The sequence below is a fragment of the Berghia stephanieae genome, chromosome 2 (genome assembly GCF_034508935.2).
Source record: "Berghia stephanieae isolate SIO BIC M18660-M18661 chromosome 2, UCSD_Bste_1.3, whole genome shotgun sequence".
NCBI lineage: Eukaryota > Metazoa > Mollusca > Gastropoda > Nudibranchia > Aeolidiidae > Berghia > Berghia stephanieae.
The window spans coordinates 51,908,960-51,928,338 of record NC_088361.1 but is presented as its reverse complement, the minus strand read 5'-3'; the positions used below and the strand labels follow the sequence as shown (position 1 = coordinate 51,928,338).

The 19,379-nt window shown below is 37.0% G+C and overlaps 1 protein-coding gene across 3 annotated transcripts in view; it reads left to right on the top strand.

Annotated features, from left to right (window-relative positions):
• The first annotated feature begins 206 nt into the window (after positions 1–206).
• The window catches only part of LOC144965135 (ferroportin-like), a 112,287-nt gene continuing 93,114 nt past the window's right edge, over positions 207–19,379 (top strand). The window contains exons 1-4 of one of the 3 annotated variants that reach the window (XM_078900102.1): positions 266–598; positions 1,153–1,483; positions 4,723–4,818; positions 10,839–11,002. The gene's annotated coding sequence lies outside the window, so the exon portion shown is untranslated. Of the gene's footprint in view, positions 1,484–4,722; positions 4,819–10,838; positions 11,003–19,379 lie in introns of all 3 variants that reach the window. The other 2 variants (XM_078900101.1, XM_078900100.1) reach the window with 2 other exon arrangements.

Here is a 19,379-nt window from a genome sequence, read left to right as displayed (position 1 = left end):
TTATTAAAAAAAACAAACTTAAGGGTAATCGTCCGCATTTGACCGTCATGGGTCCACTCTACTGATTATTATATCGTCTGTGTGTACAGATCGCTCATTGTCCCCATTTCTACTGATAATAGATTCAATAGAGTCACATTGAAATGATATTTTTTCACTAAAGGGTTTTGATATCGATATCTGACTGGGAACAAGATTATGTTGATAAATTATTATAGGCCATTATAGGCCATTCGGTAATGTGCTTGTGTGTCCGGTGTGTATAGTAGGAAACCTCGCAGCCCGAATGACGCTTGCTGAGAATTGTGTTATTCAGTCATGGTGGATAAGTATAGCTGCTCTCTCCATCCATGTTGTTAATTGTTTCCATTGGTCATGGTCCTGGGTCAGAGTTTTGAGGCTATCAAGATCTTGTGACTTTAGTACGGAGGGCACTGCAGTATTTCTTAGTTCTTCGGGGATAAATCGGCCTCATGTGAATCCATGAATTTCTAATATGTAGAGATATCCTGGTTCTGGGTAGTTAATATTGATTCTGGTGGTCACCCTACATATTTGTAGCCATGAAGGAAATATTCTGTCATTGCAGTTTGGGCTGGTATGTTATCTTCTCGACGTAAGATGTGACCAAATAGCCTCCATCGCTGTTCTTGTATTACTGTACTTAGGCGTGTATAGGTGATTCGATATTATGTTATGTTGGATTGTGTACATTCACTTTGTCTAATTGCATAAGCTGTGCTAAGCTAATTATTGCTTTATATTTACAAAATATATTTCCTTCCCTTTGACCAAAATACTTTTGCTTCAAAAGAGTATCCATTTTGATCCATTGTGATACGTGGGGTAGAGGTCAACATTAATCGATCGATCTTTGAAATAATCATTTCTCGACAAAATAAAAAAAAAATTTAATTTCTCCCAGGGTCCAGCATAACAAGATGAAATAGCGACTATTTTACAGTGTCAATGTAATGTAATATTGGGATCAACTACATCAGTGTCCTGCTCCCTCGTATTACTTAAGCCGATTTTTCGTCGGCTCAAATCAAAATCAGATCACATTTACTGCAATGTTTTGAAATATAACATTTGTTGTAAAACAAATCTACTCAAAATGGAAGAAAAGCCTCTTAACTTGTCTTTAATTAGAAATGTATACGGGGAGTGTCCCGCGATAGAACTGTAACAGTATTGTGGGAATACAAGCTATGACATAGCGCCAACCATCGGCAAAAGAAAAACCACACAAAAAACACACATTCAGCATACACACACTCTTGCAAATAACCAACAACAAAAAATCTCGAGAACAGAAACAGTTAGGAGAAATAGAGGTCAAGTTTATTTTCCCGAACATTCGGATAAATAGTCACTTCGTCATTTATTGCATTGTTAGTTTAACAATCCATTTTCATCGTCTTTACTATCAAGTATCCTTGGTCCAGAACATGATGCAGTATCCGCTCTGCCATAGTAACTAGTAAGTAGCAATTTCAAAAGTTGACCTTAATAAACTACATTTAATGAAGATGTATATATATATATATATATATATATATATATATATATATATATATATATATATATATATATATATATATATATATGTGTGTGTGTGTGTGTGTGTGTGTGTGTGTGTATTAATTATCTTTATAAATATGGATTTTTTTTTGTTTATTTTGTTTCGTTTTTTGTTTAGGTTTTTGTTTGAAAATTTTGTTGGTCTCTGTTTATTTTATTTAATCTATTTCTTAATTAATATTTATCTATCCGTGTATCTTATTATCAATTTATGTATTTATCTGTTTATTACTTTACTCATCGCTCAATAGAATGTTCTTACTGCTGATGTTATTACAAAAGTCTAAAAGTAAACTTGGACTTGAACAATACCGTCTATGAAAGTTCATTTCGATTTGGTTTTATCATTTTACAACTTTATATGACAGCACCAATGAAGTGGCTACTTATGATGGCATTGATTACTCTTAATATTTATGATATCATTAAAACGAATAGTTTTCCATTTCACCCCCAAAAAATCTTTACAACCAACAAGATGACTTTGAACTAGTTTGGAAAAACACGTCAACAAAATGATTGTTATTATCATTAGAGTGAAGAAATTATTAAGTAGGCTAATTACATATATTTTTCATAAAAGTATATTATATGAGATGACAGCTTCAAATCAACCTTTTTTTAATTTCAGAACATTCTTAATGGTTAAAATAATAATGGAGAGAAAAGTCTGATGTTGTTGACTCTAGTGATAAAATTTTATCGTTTTAGTTTGGCAAACAGGAAATTGATTAACTTTTACAAAACATTGACATACATTTTTATCAAAGAAAAATTAACACAAACGGTGAATGAATGAGAGATAATGTCGTCAGCTGTCGGGTTATCGGTAAATTGAGGAACTGGGAAAACAAAGCGCATAAAATAGGTCTGGTGTTTTTTGTCAATTTTGATGCTATTTGATACGTATTTGGCCACAAAACATCTTTTTCTATGATATATAAAACAATAGAATTTGTCAATGGTTTCAATGTACTGATAAAAGAGTTACTGAGTAACTTTTGATTTTAATCATACCAGCTATAATTATCAACACTGTCGGCCTTGACCTTGGAATGAAATGAAATGATAGTCATTTTTGACAAATTGTACGATTTACTACAGGTACTAAGAAAATCTCGGTTGTAGATGGTGTTAGAATGGGTACATAAATGCTGATGTTCCACTCCCTAATGATGGAACAATAATCTCCTCGTTATTTTCTCTCTAATTTGCATTGAAAATACGCTTCAACAGTCGTAACGTCACTTCCCTCGTAATGACGCATGGTAACTTAGTAACTGGCTCTAAACTATCAGAACAATGGCGGGCGCCCTTATGAAATATTTCTCCGACGAGCATAAAACCGTATCCAGAGGGAAAAAACATTATTAATCTGATCATGTTTTGACTTTTACACATTCTGATCACAAGACATATGAAAAGTTCTAGTCAGCATGAAAAATAAAAAGTGCCGATTTTCTTTGTTTAGAACCACGATGGCCTCCGTTGCTAGGCGACGTGACATCAGACTATTGAATCCAATTCAGTGGCCAAAGATCAGAGAGCGTGATGGACCATAATATGCGTAAACTAAAATTAACCCGTACGAGCCTGCGATTATATGATGGATATGCGTTACGTATGAGGGTTGCTACAAGTCTCTCTTGTAAAATCACGACCATGAAAAATCTCTTTTCCAATTTTGTGTGTCCGCTTTTCATAACGTTGTTATGCATACTCTAGGGTAAATAATATTATCTAGGCGGGTCGACCGGGTTGATCAAAAATTTTCTTGATTGGTGTATTATTATAACAGTTTGACATATTTTTTTTATTAAATATGATATTATGTTTGCACGGTGTCGCAACACGGAAACACGGATAAAAACAGCTGGTTGAGACAAGAGATTAATATATTTCAAAAAGCAAAAAATATATTTCATCTTGTTCGTACTCAAGAACATCGCATGGAAAATGGATATGGGAAAATATAAAATATATATATTTGTGTTTTGTGTGTGTGTGTGTGTGTGTGTGTGTGTGTGTGTGTGTGTGTGTTGAGAGAGAAAGAGAGAGAGAGAGAGAGAGAGAGATAGGGGAGAGAGTGAGAGAGAGAGAGAGAGAAAGAGAGGGAGGGGGTGGGGGAGGGAAAGCATTTCAATCAGCTTCTGATCATGAAATCAAACCAACAATTGCGTTTTCTTTCTGGGAGATTCTTTTTAGCGTTTTTTTACTTTCTCGGAGAATATGGTCAAGTTGATGAGGATAATTAGGTACAGTGTACATTATCATTACGATCCAGATTCGAAACCTGCTTCAGTCACTGCACCGTAATTTGCTCCTTTGATTAGTTTTGACATCTCTTGCTCATTGTGCAATGCGCGAACAACTATTTTCTTTTCTTTCTTTTTCTTTTTTTTTTTTTTTTTTTTTTTTTTTGTGTTAATTTGAATTGCGACACGCATAGCTTCCCGTGTTTCTCTTTTCTTTGGTTATTTTCTGCTAACAATTTCATTTATTAAATTAAATTGGTTTATACAAGATAGATTTTTCGTCCAAAAGCACAATAATGCCAATGAGAAACATAACTGCTAAAGTGATGAGAAATACATAATATAGAAATACTAGATATATGAAAAGAATGTTTTACAATAGTATTTGACCTTATCTGAAGAAAAGTTAAGTCTAGACTGAAATTTGGCTCGACACAAAATATTGTCGCCCCAAGTCAGAGTGACTTATCTGACAAACCCCTGATTTTTTAGGTTTGTATTGAATACGCTTATTGCATCTATGTATTGTATAATGATTGAAAAAATAGGGTAAACATTAGGGGGTGGCATCAAACTAGACGGCTCTTGGATAATTTTCTTATTTTTATATTAATGGCATATAAAAATGCTATTTATTAGATACAATGGAGACAAAATTTGACCTTTACAAATAAAATAACGACATAATGATCAATAGACATGATAAAATCGTGTTGTTGTAACTAGAATTATAGACTTTATCAGTACACAACTTATGTAAACAATAAAGAAAACAATGTATTTCAGTAATTTTTAGAACGCAATATAATCAAATGGTACATTGTAACAAGATTAACATTATGTGGATGTTTAGCTCTCATTCATCTTTTTTGCCTTCTCACAGCTATTCTGGTCTCGCATACAATAATCGGTCAGAAGTTTTTAAAAAGTGAAAACGTCAAGAGCATAAAACATGCTTAGGCTCTTTTTCATCAATCAGGTAAAACTGTTATTATTTTGGCATATATTTAGTAAATTTTAAAATAAAATACTTCTCGTCTTTGCTTTTATAAAACAATAACTTGCATGCTTTAAAAGTTCGGGGGCCGTTTTCATGAACGCGGACTAGCGCTTAGACTCTGTCTATCTCTGACTTTAGTCAAGGACTTTTAAAAAATCGGATTTAATGTGAGCTGACTAAAGCAAGCCCCAGACTAAAATCACGGTACCTTCGGACTAAGTTTGGCCAAGTTTTAGTCATTTGATGAGGCAGGACTTCACAAGCTTAGACTGAGACTATTTACTAGGTAACGTCACAGCGTCAACTAGATAGCAGCTATTTTTAGATGAGAGAGCTTCGATTCGGAAGGAAAATACGTCGTTTACGAATGACAGAGGCAAAAAGTGTCCTATCGCTATTGACACTGGCTTAAAAAAACTATAAGATAAGTGCAGATTGTTGAAAGTACACATTTTTTGTGAGCAAAAGCTAAAAAAGACTGAACCTAATCGGCTCGTGAGCTGCGATTGAAGGGAGACTAGTAATCGAAGGATTTGACTCAAAGAACAACCAAAAATATGATGTGAACGTATAGTGGAGACAAAAGTTATTCTGCTGGCTTTGTAACTGACTGAAATAATGTGATTCATCAGAACACACTTTCACTTTTATTTGTTTTGTTTTGTTTTTGATTTGTTTTTTTATTTTTTGTTTTTTTTTTAGTTCAATTTGTTTGAGTTTCAATGAAACGTGCATAGTCTTTAAAATAGACCATGGATATAATTATAGTCTAGCAGTCCAGAGTCAATATCATGTGATTTAATTCATCATTACAAAAGTAAGTTAAAATATAAAAAGAGCGAAATATTATTAATACCGGGTGTGTTGCTAATTTCCTCTTTGGGAATCTTTTGCGTTGACAATATGAAGGCGGGTATCTTACATGCCAACATGTACTAGAGAGCGGGATGATACCAGCACAAAACAGTCGAATTAGTCACCGTCCTTCCAACGCCCACTTCTAGGCAAGAGACTAACTAGTCCGAGACAAGAAAACGTTACTGAAATCCGATTTTTTAGTCACTTGCTTCGTTTAGGCTTAAGACTAGCAAGTCATTTAAAAGACAGTAAATAACTAAATCTAGTCCTCGTTCATGAAAACGGGCCCAGGTGATGATTTTAAGGGGTTCAATCAATTCCAAGAGGGTATCAAGTCATTTTCTCCCTCGCGTGGTCCCAGGTTTGAGAATTTTGCCAAGATGGGAGTTTTTTAAATCGATCGGTATTTGAAGGATGAGTTTTCTGACAAATTTGTAAAATGTGTTTTCCAGAATACGGCTGTTGTCTATCTGTTGTCTATACGCGTTTACCATCCTCTTTTATTTTAGTGCTTTTTACATGAAGGTTCACAGATGTTCAACTCTAAATATTTTTTGTAAAGATTTGATTCCTTTTCTGAAAAAGTGTATGCATTTGGGTGGGACTTTTAAATAGAGGGATAATTCCTTCATGAATCTCTTACCTGTGTTCACCCTGGATGCTTTTATACGAAATTAATTTTCAATCTACAATCACAGTGTCGTTTATTTGTGTTGAAATATCTTGAAAAAATATCTGAAGTTGTACATAGTCCAATATCCACTAAATTAATGTGTTCAATGCGCTCTACGAAGGGTCCCAAGCCAAGCCAACATTGTGACTTAAAATGTAGCAAAAAAAACTATATGATTGTAAGATGCTATTACAATTTTTTTCGAAAGAGACTAATGAGAGAATGTGACTGTTTCTTGTGTAATTTTTAAGTGCAGGTAACATATAGATAGACTAGAATCTTTTTTATTATCACATCACTTTCGCTTTAGAAAAAAGATACTTAAAAATGTCGATAGCGCTATATACCTCCCAAAGACAAACAATAAGACTTTTGTGAATAGAACTAATCTTTATGCAATGGAATGTTCTAACACAAATACACTCCAATTAAACGCCATATGCCATTTTAACACGTCTTATCAGTAAAGATCACTGTTTGATTGTACGACTTCCAAGAGTCCGTTGCATGATTCCAATGTTGTTTTGATAAGAGTATACAGGGTTATTCAACTATAATGAACCGATTTCACAATGAAATATTATTGTATTAAAGATAAGCAGTAGAAGGAACGAAATTGACGTCACTCAGCTCTTTGTTATAGTTTTAAGACATTCATTTTATTTAAATATTATTGCTCACTAAATTCTATCATTCAGACTATAAATAATGGTTACTATCATTCAGACTATAAATCATGGTTACACATAGTTTTGTGTGTTGGTACCTTATATCTGACAGGCAGATGTTATGAGTATTTTACCTAAATGCATAGCATAAATAGAAAAGCTAATTTTGAAGTCTTGCATTCCATGTGTCAGGACTCGATGTTAATTAATTGGTAATAACGGTGAAAATCGAGTTATCAAAGTATAGCTTATGTTCACAAGATACAACCTCACACAATGAATTCCTTTGGGTTTGAGAGTATTTTCTCTCACAACAATGAGATCCTAATTAATTTGGATTATGGGATCTGCAAATAAGGACACTTCGGATCAAAGAAAATGAAGCCGTAAATATTGTCCTCAGACACAGTACAAACACATCCACTTCTTTTGTATAACTCAGCTATTCCTAGGTGTACCCTGTCACCTTCAAAATAGTGAGAAAATTCTAATAGTGAGTGATTTTACTTCTATTGTTCAACGAAAAAACAGCTTGTAATATCAGAATGGTGAATGACTCTTCAGTTGAAACCGAGATATTCTCGTTCACATGTAATCGGTACTTGCTTTCAAAAGCAAAATATCTATTGCTGTTTAATCTCTATTTTTGGGGGGTCTTCTATTAAGAGCAGCCCATGGATGTCTTCAAACGTTTGTTCTGAAGCAACTATCTAACATGTGCCAAAATAACACCTTTTTATGTGTCATGTGAGCGCCGACTGTGGACAACAAAAGCTATTTTCAGAAGAAGTATTTTGTGTGTTGATGCAAGAGATGAAATGTGAATTTTCTTTTTATATATATATATATATATATATATATATATAATATATATATATATATATATATATATATATATATATATATATATTGGTAAGGTTTTATTGAAGACTAGCTTTGGAATAGCGTAATTGTGAGATATGCAACATTGGAAAGTGAGCATTTTACATTGGAACTGCAAGCCGCATCGTTCCGTTACAGCTAATTTATAATTAGTATTGACCATAAATACAACAGTACCCGTCAGATTACAAGACTGAGACATATGCAGACTATGTGGTCATTGATTTTATGTTCAGAAAGAAATTATCTTTAAGCCAAATTAAGTTCCCTTATCCCTTTTTATTATACAGATGCCCATAGAAGTTTTGTTGGCGGAACTCAAAAAACGTCCGGACGCGTACGCAGAAAGAATGCGGTATGGAAAATTTAGATAAAGAATGTCTTAAACGTTTCACTGATCTCTCCGTATATGTTCAAGACTATTTCCTTCACACAGCTATTCACTTTTTGAAAGTGGCTATACAACACTTTGAAGTTCTTCGATGTCCAAATAGCTTCCTTTTAACAGAATCAGATTTTGTGGAATTAAGCATAATTGAAAAAAGTGAAGACTTGCCGCTGTAAGGGTAGACTAAAAAAAAACTTATCTGGCAAAACAACGAGTCTCTAACAGGTCTCCAATTGGATTCTTTCAAATAGTTAATATTTGATTTAGTTAGTTATTATAATGTATCATAAAATTGGTTCATTAAAAAAAAAATAATCCTGCATTATGAGAGCTAGTTTATGTAATGGGAGCGATCTATATTCATGTTTTCGTCCAACCAGGTCATCAATCACGTGATTTGTTGCTGTCCAACGATTGAATATTTCTGAACAAATGTAAACACGCTGCTTTGTTTATGAAAGTTGTAAACATACCAATGTGTCAAGCTGAACACAATGACCAATCGTAATGTTAGATAGTTCAAAATCAGTGAACACTTTTCACTATGTAGGTCACTTTGAGCACATTTTGCAATGTGATCAATGGCCTCGAGCACATGGAAAGTTCTGGAAGATGAAATGGCTGTTGAGGTCAGTGAAGAGGAAACGAGATTCGTATTTTCGAAACTAAACGAGAGGAAGGCTGCTGGGCCGGATGGATTGAAAGGAAAACTATTAAAAGAATGTGCCCACCAGCTTTCCCCCATTTATACACATATTTTTAACTGGTCTCTCCAATGCGTTTCAATCCCTGAAATTTGGAAAACTTCGAAAATTATTCCTGTTCCAAAAAAAGAAAAACTTGAAACTATGAACGATCTCAGACCTGTTGCACTGACTTCAATAGTCATGAAATCTTTAGAAAAACTTGTTCTTATTAAAATTAGGAATCAGTTTATGCCATTGAGTGATAGTCATCAATTTGCTTACAAACCAGGACGTGGCGTAGAGGATGCCATTTTGCTGTTTACAAACAACATCTACAGGCATCTAGATCACGCTAGGAGCTATTGCAGATTGCTTTTTGCAGATTTTTCTTCAGCGTTCAATACAATGCAACCCCAGTTGGTTGTTCAAAAATTGACTAGTCTGAATTTAAACAAGTATATAATTGCTTGGGTGCTCGAATTTCTTACGGAGAGAGCACAATATGTTCAATTAGGGCAAAACAAATCTTCCTGTATAACTACAAATACTGGCGCTCCTCAAGGTTGTGTATTGTCCCCTGTATTATTCACAATATACACGAATGACTGTAGAAGTCAAAACCTGAGTGTACCTTTAATAAAGTTTGCAGATGACACCGCTCTTCAAGGCCTCATAACAAATGGCAACGAAGTGGCTTATAGGCAAGAAATTGATAGATTTGTGTCTTGGTGTGATGCCCACCACCTAGAGCTTAACATAAGCAAGACAAAGGAGCTAGTGATTGACTTTAGGAGAGTGAAGGAACCGATAGAACCGTTAAAATTAAAGGACCAATTCGTCCAGCGAGTTCCTCACTACAAATACCTTGGTGTAACGATTGATGACAGGCTCAAGTGGGATGAACACTTGAAAATAATTAGGCATAAGATGTGCAGACGTACATATTTTTTATCAAAACTCTCTCAGTTTAGAATAGATAAAACCCTCTGCACATTATTTTATAGAGCAGTAATCGAAAGTGTTTTGTCATTTTGTATAACAGCTTGGGGAGGCAATTGCTTAGCAGTGGAAAGGAACAAAATAAATTCAAATATTAAAAAATCCATTAAACGCTATATAAATGATGTTGACGATGTAGATCTTTTATACGAGAAATTTTGTATAAATAAAATAACTAAAATATTAAATGACCAGTATCATCCACTAAGACCATCAATTATTATGTCAGAAAGAAGTGGTCGCCCTTTCTCTATTTCAACGAAAACAGAGAGACACCGAAAATCTTTTCTGCCGTCCAGTATTAGGCTTTATAACAACAAGCAATAATCATTTTATATAATCATTTCTCATTTTTACTTTTTAAAAATATAAATATAATTTATTAATTTATTTGTTTTGCAATCTTTTCAATTTTCAATTTATAGTGACAGTTTTAACTATTTTACAGTGTTGAAATTATTCATATTATAAAGCGCAGCTCTGGTTATAGAGCTGCTCCTTTTTTATATATATACATCCTATTTCCATTGTATTTTTATCTTATGTGTAAATTATAACACGTCTGTACAAAAAATTTCCTTTTTGGGATGCAATAAAGTATTATTATTATTATTATTATTATTATTATTAATATAGATAGTATGCGCTTGGCTAAGAAGCTCATAACATTGCCATCCGGAAGTATAACGGACCAACACACAAAACTGTGTGTATCCATGAACGTTTATGGTCGGGTTAAAACAGTTCAGTGAGCATTGCTCATAAACGCGGATGGCAAAAAAACAATAACAAAGACCTGAGTGACGTCATCTTCGAGCTATCTATAGATCATGCCCATTCCTCAGCGTTCACCTTTGATAGCAGAGGGTGATGTACGTGATCCTAGTACCAAAATGTTGTTGTGTGTAACCGAATGACGATTGCGTGTTATATCGCAGTGTGGAATGGACAAGTGTGTGTTGATTAAGCGCTAAAATACTTTTCACTGGATTATTGGAGACATACAAAGGTACTATTATTATTATTATTATTATTATTATTATTATTATTATTATTATTATTATTATTATTATTATTATTATTATTATTATTATTATTATCATCATCATCATCATCAACGTCATCATCATTATCATCATCATCATTATCATTATTATTATTATTAGTAGTAGTAGTAGTAGTATTAGTAGTAGTAGTAGTAGTAGTAGTAGTAGTAGTAGTAGTAGTAGTAGTAGTAGTAGTAGTAGCAGTAGTAGTGGTGGTAGTAGTGCCGCGCTGAAGACCGGTCTGGACCGCGGTCCGACGGTCTTTTAGCTGTGAACCGAAGACCGGTCCCAGAGGGGAAGACCGGCGCCGGTCCTCACTTCTTATCACCTTTCAACTAGTGCGGGGCGGTCCTTGCAAGGACCACGGTCCTACGGTCTCGCGCCATAGCCTACTACTTCCCCAGCGATTCGTTGCTTCGGTTGCCTATCTTCCACCAATCACCACCCATCCCACTTAATTAATCGCACCCACCCCCCTTTGCCCTACACTAAACGACACAGACGACCATACAGGCAGACGACCACCAACCTCCACTCCGCAAACCGCCCTTTCGTGTGTGAGATGGGGGAACAGGAGGCGCACGCCTTGGACGATTCCATTATACGGGGTAAATTTCAAAATTTACTACACCATAATGATCGCAATGACAATGATCTATGGTGAAGGCATGACCCCTCTTCTCTAATGGGTTATTGTTTGAAATGTATGTGACTACAAAAGATGTGTGTGTTTGTGTGTATGTGTGTGTGTGTGTGTCGAACCTAGCAAGTAGCAAATCCGATTTTTTGTTTTCTTTTGTCCATCTCTTGTAACCACTCCTTTCTATCGCAGTGTTGTCATTTAAAATAATACAATAATATTAAAATTTCGTTTGGTGTTTTTACTAATCAAATAATATGAGTTTCATTAGTTTCTTCCTTCCAAAAAAACCAGTTATAACGTCTGAATTTTAAAAAAGTCCAATAGAATATTTGGGACCCCGATATCTCAGTTGATAGAGCACTCTCTTTATACGCAAAGGGCCAGAGATCGATCCCGGGTGCAGTCGATTTTTTTCTGAATCCCTGTCTACTCAGCAATGAATGGGTAGCTGAGTTTGTTAGATCTGGTGAAAAGTCACCATCGACCCCTCTTATCACCTCATCCACCCCCTCTTATTATAACTTCACGTCTCTCTCTTACTCTTCAATGCTCGCTGCCCTCTAATGTGTGTGTGTGTGGGGGGGGGGGGGGAGGGGGGGTAGGAGTTGCGTGTGTGTATCAACGCCACGAACAACTTGATCAACGCCTTGGGCGATGCCATTATCTCCGTTAATGGGGATAAATTTCAAATTTTATTAAATTATCGAAGTAACAATGAAGTACGGTGAGCAAATAAAGAAGGCATCACCCCTCTTCTCTAATTAGGTTACAATTTGAAATGAGTGTGACTACTCCGTGTGTATTACTCCTGTAGGCCACGGTTTTCATCGTGTAGCGGTCTTTAACGGTTCAAGAATGAACGATCCCACGCTCTCAAAGGTCAAACCGGTTCGAATTTCCAACAGTCTCTCAGGAATGTTCAATGTCGAAAAGGACCGGTCCTAGGACCGGTCCTTGCGGTCTTCATTTCCCAAGGACCTTAGGACCGTGGTCCTTAGGCTTGCCAAGGACCGCCCCGCACTAGGTGGTAGTAGTAATAGTTATGTTGTGTGTAGTCGCCTAACAGGCTGTGTTTTTGTTGCTCCACAATATATGAACATTTTCTCATTGTTACAGGTGTTAGACATATTTTTATTCCGGACTTATATATTGTTGCATTTGTGACACCGTGCTCTTTCATTTTATATAACTTTTGTCGGTTTCTAACATGATTTTTTATTGATTTTACGTGATTTTTACATTATTTTTGAATATTTAAAATAGATTTTATCGACATGACAAGTTCTCACAAGGCCCTGCTATAGATAGAATGCGCTTGGCCAAGGAGTTCACAACATTGCCATCCGGAAGTATAACGGACCAACACACAAACTCTGTGTAACCATGAACTTTTATAGTCTGGGTATTACAGTTTAGTGAGAACAACTCACAAAGGCGGATGGCAAAAACAATAACAAAGGCCTGAGTGACGTCATCTGCATACTATCTATAACATTCAATTTTAATATTTGCCGTGACCTGTTTTTAAACAGTGACTGTTTTCACCAACATATTTATATAAACCAAAGAGGTGGAAGACGCAAGCAAAGACCAATTGGATTCAGTAGTCTGATGTCACGCCGCCCGGCAACGGCGGCCATCTTGGTTCTAAACAAAGAAAATCATTACTTTTTATTCTTCATGCTGGCCAGAACGTTTCATATGCCTTGTGACCAGAATATGTAAAAGTCAAAACATGATCAAATTTATGGGTTTTTTTCCTATGGAAACGCTTTTACGCTCGCCGGAGAAATATTTCATACGGGCGTCCGCCATTGTTCCGATAGTTTAGAGCCAGTGATACTAAGTTACCATGCGTCATTAGGAAGGAAGTGACGTTACGACTGTTCAAGAGTATTACGGTGAAAACTGATAATCGGCCTACCCCTCGTCACCACCCTCCAAGACCACTACCAACACTGACGATAATACAAGTAAACAACACAGTGACCAAAAACGCACCCTTCGATAACCCACCTTCATCAAATCAAAATAATTTCCACTATGACAACAACAGTTCACACCATCATTCACCTGGTCACTGCGCATTTCTGAGTAACAGTTCACACACCAACAGCAACAACAACCCACAGTATAATAGAGTGTCGTGTGTGAGAATCACCTACAGAGTAAAATTAAAGTGTCAAACCTAATGAAATGTGGCTTATTTAAATAAAGATCAGTATGTAATAAAAAAGACAACTCTGGTTTATGAACACATTTTGGACAACGACTATGACATATTATTCATAACAGAGACATGGTTTTAAAAAAGTAAAATTGTGACAACATCATTAATAAAATAAAACCTGCTGGGTACAATGTGATCAAGAAAAGCCGGAAAGGTCGACAAGGTGGGTTCACAAGGAAAATATTGCCTTTCAGAAAATAGAAATAACAACTAAGGCAACGACCTTCGAAACCATCGAATTCCAACTAAAATATAAAAACATGAAACTTAACTCTGCTCTTATTTATCGCCAACACCATCTAACAAAAACAAAACTGAGGCACAGAACTATGTCCAACTCATCACAGAACCAACACACGAAAAGGGAAACCCGTTAGACCTCATAATTAAACACCGTGATGACACTTTGTTGAATAACACTCACGTACAAAGTAACCACATATCAGACCATCAAACGGTTTTATTTGAATTGAATTTGGAAAAACCTAAAAAGACATATCGAAAATATAAGTCATTAGATATTGAGAATTTTTTTAATGACTTTATTATTCTTACATCGGGTCTTACCACCAAAGCTGAACGTGCATACACAGCAGATGACAAAGTTTCTATTTTTTACGAAATTATGGCTGCACTTCTTGATCATCATGCTCTGTTGTCAACCAAAGTTTTCACCATAAGACCTGACACATCGTGGTTCACTGAAGAAATTCGGTTGTCAAAGCAGATGAGACGAGAAACGGAAGAAACATGGCGGAAAACAAGACTCACAATACATAGAGAGTTATATAAACAAGCACGAACTGCAACTCATCATCATATCTTGTCGCGCCAGTGAGTCGGCCAGTCCCGGGCAGTCTGGTTGCATTCCCTCAGGTCAGCATTGGTGCAGTGAGGTCCCAGCGAGCATTCGGACAGGATGTGGTCCATGGTCTGTCTGGGTGACCGCATGGGCATTCAGTGCCCGGTGAGATTTTCCATTTAAAGAGGTTGGTGGCGGTGTTTCCCACCTTTGCTCTAGCTCTGTTCAACGCCACCCAGTCTTTTCTCTTGAGGTCTGTGCCTGCTGGGAGCTTTTCTGTTGGGGGCTGGAGGGCATCGTTTGCTGTCTTGTCCCATTCTACCCATTTGTCCAGGCGGAAGAATGCTGAGTGGTCTGGGTGAAGGCTCTCTACTGTGAGGAAGCTTTTCCTTGACTTGAGCCTGCTTTTGGGGCAATTGTGGTCATGAAGGGGGTGTCTCTGGTCCATTTCCTGTTTGTAATTTTGTATTTGGGCATGAGTTTCCCTCCGGATGTGTGGTGGGGCTATTCCTGCTGCACGGTAGACCAGTGGTAATGGTGTTGCTCTCAGCTGGCCCGTTACGATCCGGCAGGCGTTGTTGAGCTCGGGGTCTAGCTTAGAGGCATGGCATGATCGGGCCCATACAGCTGAGCAGTACTCCGCAGTTGAGTAGCTGAGGGCCAATGCTGTGGTCCTTATAGTTTTAGGGTCAGTTCCCCAGTTCATGTTTGCCAGCTTTCCTAGGAGGGCATTACGCGTGGACACTTTTGCCTTGGTCTTCGTCACGTGTTCTCTGAAGGACAGAGTCCGATCAAGCGTCACTCTGAGGTACACTGGGTGGTAGTTGTACTCTAATGTCTGGCCATTCCACTTGATGTTAAGTTTTTTGTGGGCTTGGTGGTTGTTGAGGTGAAATGTACACACTTGTGTTTCCCTGGGTTGGCGTTCAGCGAGTTTTTAGTGTAGTACTTTGTAAGGGTGTCTAGGGCATTTGTCAGTCTGCTCTCGATTGGTTGGAAGGAAACATCCTGTGTTGCGAGGCATAGGTCATCAGCATATATGAATCGGCGGATATTTGGGAACTCAGGCTGATCATTTGTATATATGTTGAAAAGTGTTGGAGCCAGCACTGATCCTTGGGGAAGACCATTCTTCTGGGTGCGCCACCTGCTCTTCCGGCCATCCATTTCAACAAAGAAGCGCCTGTTTTCGAGAAGTGACTGGATGATATTTACAATTTTCTTATTCTTTATCATTTTAGCCACTTTGAGGAGTAGGATCGTGTGATTCACTGTGTCATAGGCTGTAGTGAGGTCGACGAAGACTGTGCCAGTGACCTGTTTTGTCTCAAACCCATCTTCTATGAATTGTGTAAGGTTAAGAAGTTGACAATATGTTGATCGTCCTGGTCGGAATCCAGCCTGGTCTGGAGACAGTTGTTCGTCTAGACTGGGTGACATGCGGGACATAACCATTCGCTCAAATAGCTTGTATGTGATGCACAGGAGGGAGATCGGGCGATAACTTTTCTTGGATTTTGGATCTTTCCCCGGTTTCAGTAGGGTGACTACTCTTGCTTTCCTCCATGCACTTGGCAGCCTGTTTGTCCTTGCGCATACATTGAAGAGGTCCAATAGCCAGGATAGGGTTCTCGGGCCAAAGTGTTGAATCATCTCAGTTGTGATTCCATCCAGTCCAGATGCTTTTCCTGCCTTCAGATGGGACAAGGCCTCTAGTAGCTCCTCCAGGGTAAAAGAGTCAAGATGATCTTCACTATCCTTGGGGGCTTTGTCCATTTCACATTTCAGGGTTTTTAGTTGGCCTCGTGCTTTCTTGGCTGGTTTCCCATTCAGTAGAAGCTGATGTGCTACTTGGTCAGGTGTTACTGCAGCCACTCTTGTCTGGGTATTTTTGTCATTATTCAGTTTGCAACTGCAACTAACACTCTGATAATCGAAACCAAAAGAAAATCTATTAGAGACAAGGTGAACGATAGTAAAGGCAACAGTAAGAAGCTTCTTAATGTCCCGAACGGTTTGATGAAAGTTGATAGTAGGAAAAAAAGTACTGCCATCACACCAAAACAAATCAGAACTAGCAGAGCGCTTCAGTGATTACTTCATTGATAAAATCTCTAACATTCTCTACCAACATGGACAACACAGTCAACACCTCTGCATACCACCTATATCATGCTCACTGTCCAATTTCTGTTCTGCTTCAAAAGAAGAAGTGAGTGAATTAATTAAGAAATCCCCAAATAAACAGTGCAAACGTGATGTTATACCAACGTGGCTTTTCAAAGAATGTGTAAAGGAATTCGTACCTGCTATCACTTCGATTGCAAATGGGTCTATCGAGAATGCAGACATTCCAGCCTGCTTCAAGGAAGCTTTAATTACTCCACTCTTGAAAAAGAAAAATTTAGACAGCGATCAATTTAAAAGCTACAAGTCAGTCTCGAACCTTCATTTCATTTCAAAATTAATAGAGAGACTCGTTGTCAAACGTCTCAACAACTACATTAATTTCAACAATCTGCATAATGTTTTTCAATCTGCCTATAAGCTAGCACACAGCACAGAAACAGCACTTTTGCGTGTCCACAATGATATTGTCGACCTACTTGACAAAAACGATAATGTAATACTACTGCTGCTGGACCTAAGTGCCGCGTTCGACACTGTGGATCATGCAATACTACTAGACCGAATGCAGAGGCTCTTTAGAATTGGAGACAAAGCTCTAGAATGGTTTTCATGCTATCTACGAGATCGGTCACAAAGCGTTCTCATAAATGATTCCCTTTCACCACCAACAAGGCTGCAATTTGGCGTTCCACGGGGTTCAGTGCTTGGCCCTGATATTTTCACAATGTACACAAGGCCCTTGGGCAACATCATCGCGACTTTCTGTCTCAGCCATCATCTCTACGCCGGTGATACCTAGCTATACACTCCCATTTCATAAAAAATATCGAAGAAACAAAATAGCAACTCGCAGCATGTCTAGATAACGTGAAAGCATGGATGACAAATAATAAGCTGAAATTCAATGAGGACAAAACTAAGCTGATTACATATATTCAAAAAGACAGGAAAGGATATACTCATTGACCAACTGTCCTTCGTCGAATCTGTTATTAAAAATTCCAATGTCGTTCGAAACCTGGGTTTCTTTTTTAAAACTCACCTAGACATGCGCGCACACATAACAAAGTGCTGTCAGGCGATTCATAATGCTCTACAAATGATTTGCAGAATACGACATTTTATTGATGATGAAACATGCCGCATGGATTATTGTAACTGTCTGCTGTACGACCTTCCCAAAACATCGCTGAACAGACTACAGTTGAGAGAAAACAAAGCTGTTTGTATAGTTACAAGGACAAAACCTTGAGACCATATAACGCCGGTCTTTAAGTCACTACATTGGCTTATAATAGAGAAAAGAATAAAATACAAAATCGCACGTTTTGCTTACAATTGCCTTCACAATACATCACGTGAATACCTTGAATGCCTTGTCGGGGAATATAAACCAACTCGATCTCTGTGATCCGGCAGTTCTTCGCTAATGGAGAAAAACATCCCAAGAACAAAGTTTGCTGAGCGTGGTTTTGCATTTTCGGATCCAATCGTTTGGAATTGGTTACCACCCAGAACCTGACAATGTGAAAGTCTACCAGTCTTCAAAAGGCATCTAAAAACAGATCTTTTTCATTCTGCTTATCGTGATTCTATTTGAATTTGGAACAAGATATGTGTGTGACTGTTGTAGTGATTCTGTAGTCGAATGAATGAACTTGTGTGATACTAAAAAAAAACTATTGTAAAGCACCTCTGAGCACTATGTGTGGATATTGGCGCTATATCAAATAATCATCATCATCATCAGTATTATCATCATCATCATCATCATCATTACAATTACTATCATCATCAAGTAAATATATGTGTTGATTGGTGCCAGCCTTTGTGTACTTACTAATAGTCAGCGGTCCGTACAATCAGCTAATTTCGAATGGGCCGAGTTCTCAGCCTTCTCGATTCTCGATCCACTTTCGATTCTACTCTTTCGAGCGCAAAACTTGAATTTTATTTTAGTTGCAACAGTGCCTTTATTCTCTCTTGACTATTTAATGTGACATGTCATACATATATTTCTACTTCATGTTGGATTATCCTTAAATAATTGTGTTTATTTTATATTAATCTTGTTATTTGGTAAGTCATTAATATATGTGACCCTCCGCCTCGAACCGGTATTAAGTCGGGATTTGGAAAACGAAGAAAACCGGTTTTAAAGTGGAAATGGTCAAAATTATCAAATTTCAGTTTTTGGTAGTTTCAGAAACTACAATAATTTTTCTACATGAAAACAATAATTCAACATAAACATTGACGATAAGTTATATAAATTTCAAGTTTAAAAATGCAACTATCAGTGACACATTCAAAACGAGAGTTGACTTTCTTTCAGAGAGCCACCCTTTCCAAAGCTTAGTAATACCGAGTCTTTTTCTCCACCAATAAGATGTAAGATATCACAGCAAAGGGCGTGTCTTTATCTATCTCAGAGAAAGCATGACTGTTTCCACAATTTCATGGTTCAACCAATAATGAAATTTAAAAACTGTAAACAAGTCTAGGTTTTTCCCTGACAACCTTACAAATGAATGA